Source organism: Triticum aestivum, chromosome 7D, assembly GCF_018294505.1.
Source record: "Triticum aestivum cultivar Chinese Spring chromosome 7D, IWGSC CS RefSeq v2.1, whole genome shotgun sequence".
Lineage (NCBI taxonomy): Eukaryota > Viridiplantae > Streptophyta > Magnoliopsida > Poales > Poaceae > Triticum > Triticum aestivum.
Window position 1 is genome coordinate 55,510,698 of NC_057814.1, and position 4,724 is coordinate 55,515,421.

Here is a 4,724-nt window from a genome sequence, read left to right on the forward strand (position 1 = left end):
AATGGCGCACCACCCAGGGGTGCGCCATAAGTACATCCATAGCAATGGCGCACCACCGAGGGGTGCACCATAAGTAACTTTTTTTTATTGATAACAATGGCGCACCCTCTCCTGGTGCGCCATTAGTAACTTTTTTTATTTTTTTATTGATAAAAATTATTACACTATATAGAGGAGATGAGTAGAGGAGGGAGGGAGGGAGGGAGCATTTACATTCGTTGACAGGTGCGGGGGGTTGTGAAAAAATATTTAGTTTCATCTAATATTTTTTTAGAAAATGACAAATCAAATTTGAAAACATTTATGAATGTGAAAAAATATCATCAAATTTCTTATTTGAAAATATTTCTGAATATGAGAAAATATCATCAAATTTGTTATTTGAAAATATCATCAAATTTGTTATTTCAAAATATTTGAAAAATATCATAAAAATTTAAAAATATTCATGAGTTCACAAAATATTAACAAATTCAATACTTTTTGTGAGTTAGAAATTCAATACCATAATAAACATAATTCAATATTCATGAGGATTAGAACAGAAGAAATATCATTTCAAAATGTCGAAATACAATCGAGAAATGAAGACTACGATTTAAATACAATCGATCTTAGCTAGCTATCTTTTCACAATCGTCTTGCCCTTCTTTTTCGCAAATAGAGTTCTTCTGTTGAACGGACGTCCTTTAGGTAGGGTGGTCCTGCTTCTTCTTGTGGTGTATGGCACTTCATCGTCGTCGTCATGTTCCATCTTCGGGTCGCCATACTTGTCGAAGTCTTGCTCATTGGCGACTCCATCCATTCCGATGATCTTCCTTTTGCCTCTCCTCACGACAACACGACTGGGCTTTGACGGGTCGGTAATGAAGAAGCATTGGTCCACTTGGGAAGCCAGTAGCCATGGCTCATTTTTCGCGGTGACGTTTGCGCCCGCGGTCTTGGATTTGGCTTCGGGTATAACCATGGTGGTGAAATACCGGTCTTCTTTTATGACGCTCTTGGCCCATCTGACACGGAACATCGGGACCTTCTCTCCAGCGTAGCTCAGCTCCCAGATCTCCTCGATCCTTCCGTAGTATCTGTCCTTGTCGTTACCGGTGTAGGATTCCATCGTTACCCCGGAGTTCTGATAACCATCGCTCTTCATGTCCTTGTCCTCGGTGTAGAATGTGTAGCCGTTGATATCGTACGCCTCATAGGTCATCAGGTTGTGCTCGGTGCCCTGTGACAAGGCGAATATGAGTTTTTCTTCCGCGGAAGAATCATCATGTAAAGGGTACGACAGAAGCTTCTCCTTGAACCAACGCGTGAAACATGAGTTGTGCTCTTTGATTATATCTCCGTCCGTCCTCTGTTAGCCTCGGTCATTGTACGTCTTCTCAATAAAGGTTTTGTGCTCTACCACCCAAGGATCGACCACGTCTATGTGTTGTAGTGCGGCTAGGTTTGCTCTTTCAAAGTCGGCAAGTCGACCCTCGAAGTCAACATGCATTTCGCGGCGACCCTCGCGGTGACCCCATCCAGCGAGCCTGCTGAGGTGCCTGTTGACGGGCAGACCAACGGGGTTCTCGATGCCTAGATAATTCGTGCAGTAGGAGATGCACTCTTCGGTCAAAAAGCCCCGGGCTATGCTTCCCTCTGAACGTGACATGTTGCGAACGTATCCTTTGATGACACCTTTCATCCTTTCGAACGGCATCATGCTGTGCAGGAATGTCGGCCCGAGTTGGATGATATCCTCCATGATATGGACCAGCAGATGCACCATAACATCGAAGAATGCGGACGGGAAGTACATCTCAAGCTCGCATAGTATCACCACGATCTCTTCATGTAGCCTTCTGAGTTGCCTCACGCCAACCGACTTCCGAGAGATGACGTCGAAAAAGTTGCATAGGCAAAATAGAGTTTCACAGACGTGCGCGTCCATGATCCCACGGATTGCAACTGGAAGTATCTGCGTCATCAGCACGTGACAGTCGTGAGACTTCATCCCGCTGAACTTCTGCTTCGCTGAGTCTAGGTATCTGCTTATCTTCCCCGCGTAACCGTAAGGAAGTTTTACTCCTACGAGGTAGGTGAAAAACTGCTCGATCTCCTCCTGACTTAGAGTGAAGCATGCGGGAGGGTAGTCATTTCCGATCTTCTTGGCCTTTTTGCCTTTGCGACGACTTTCCGTGTCCTGCTTCGCCTCATCATCATCATCATCATTAGCGTGAAGCTCCTCCCTGATGCCCATTGATTTCAAGTCTGCCCTTGCTTTCGGCCCATCTTTGGTCCTCTCTGGCATGTTGAGCAGGGTACCAAGCAGACTCTCGCACACGTTCTTCGTGATATGCATGACATCAAGGCTGTGACGCACACGGTGGATCTTCCAGTACGGCAAGTCCCAGAAAACAGACCTCGTTTTCCATACCTTCAGCAGCGGCTCTAGTGCCTTTCGCTTCTTTCCCGGCTCTGGCGCCTTTTGCTTCTTTCCCGGCAGTGGGCAATCTTTCCAATTTTTCAACAGCTCGTCTATTTCCTCGCCGCTCCTCGTACGCGGGCGTCTTCGGGGTTCGGTTTCACCATCGAACAGATCCTTGCGTTTTCTCCATGGGTCATCATCGCGAAGCCACCTTCGATGTCCCATGAACACGGTTTCCAAAGACCCGGGATCTCTATCTAGCTGGCGATACGTTGTGTCATCCATGCACCTGACGCATCCATAAAATCCGTGGACCAACTGCCCCGCGAGATATCCGTAACCGAGATAGTCGTGCAACGTCGTGAGCAGTGCGGCTCTCATAGGGAAATATTTTTTCTCTGCGGCGTCCCACGTATTGGTTGGCGTTTTCCACAGCGTGTCTAGCTCCTCTTTCAGCAGCCCCAGATACAGATTGATGTCATTCCCTGGTTGTTTCGGCCCTTCAATTAGCATACTCATGTGAATGTACTTCCTCTTCATGCACAACCAGGGGGGAAGGTTGTACATCCACACAAACACAGGCCAGGTGCTATGTGTGCTTCTCTGGCTGCCAAACGGATTGACTCCATCGGTGCTCGCGCTCAGCACGATGTTCCTTGGATCGTCCCCAAATTCTGGGTGTTCGAAGTTCAACGCTTGCCACTGGCTCGCATCCTTAGGGTGACTCAGCATCTTGTCTTTTTTATTTATCTCCGGATCATTTCCGTCATCTTCTCGCTTCTTCTCCTCCCTATCCGCGTGCCAACGCAGGAGCTTTGCTAGCTTAGGGTCCGCGAAATACCGCTGCAGATGAGGAGTGATCGGAAAGTACCACACGACTTTTCGAGGAGCTTTCTTCCTCTTCTTGTATCGAGTGACGCCGCACACCGGACATATGGTAGACTCCGTGTGCTCGTCCCGATAAATGATGCAATTGTTCATGCACACATGGTATTTCACGTGCGGTAAATCCAGAGGACACACGATTTTCTTCGCCTCCTCGAAACTGGTCGGGCACTTGTTCCCCTTGGGAAGACGTTCGTGCCAGAATGACATGTTCTCGTCGAAGCATGCGTCGGTCATTTTGTGTTTTACCTTCATCTCCAGAGCCATGAGCGTTACTTTCAGGCGGGTATCCTCGGGCCTGCATCCTTCATACAATGGAGTAACCGCGTCTATCTCCAGTTGATCCAGCTTGGCTTTCTCACGGGCGGCAGCTCTTGCGTTATCCGTCTGCTTGAGAAGCAACTCTTGAATATGAGGGTCCTGCAGCCAGCCCATCGATGGTCCATCGTCGTCTGCTCCGGCATCTTCATCTTCATGATCATGCCCTTCGTCTTGATCTTCCTCATCATCATGTCCTGCATCTTCTACATGATGACTGTGTACAGCATCACCGTCGTGATCATGTCCTAGAGATTCTTCGTCTTCTCGCCCGCCCTCGCCGCGGTGGCTGTCTTGCTGCCCTTTCTCATTTCTTGCCCGGCCCCCATGGACGACTTCATAGTCATCTTCATCACCTTGCCACCGATAGCCATCCATGAAACCACGCAAGAGCAGGTGGTCCCGCACCTGCCCGGAATCCGGGTCCGCAATAAGGCTCTTCAGCTTGCATCTTCGACACGGACATCTTATCTCTGTCTCGTTCTTTTGAAGCATCTCGGCCTTCGCGGAGCTCAAAAACCTATTCACGATGCCTTCGGTCATCGTGCGGACCATGGTCGCCTGCGGGGTAGAGCAAAACGATACTTTAGAACCAAGAAAAAATTTGGCATGACTTTGCCTAAAAATAGGACCAAAAAGAATGCATAGTGCCAAATTCTCGCCGAAACGGAAATGAATCAACATTCTGGCAAAATATTGGCAACTATCGCATTTCAAATACCGGTACCTGCAAACACAAACATATATGCAACACCACAAACATACGTAGATCTAGCTAGGCCATAAAAAGTGCATGTGCACGTTGTTGGAGGGAGAAAAAAGTAGATCTACAACATAAAGAAAGCTTTCCCCTTACTTACCTATCAAAAAAAGGTAATTTAACGACTTAATTTGGGTGAATCTATGGTGCAAATGAGGTGAGGAGGAGGAGGCAGCCGAGACCAGCTTGGAGGAGGAGGTGGAGAGAATGAAGTGGGGAAAGTGAGTGTGGTAGGTGGCTGTCCAAAATATCTAGCTGGTCTCAGGTTACTAATGGCGCACCACCCAATCATGCGCCATTAGTAACCCTGGTTACTAATGGCGCACCAGTTAGGGGTGCGCCATTACTAGT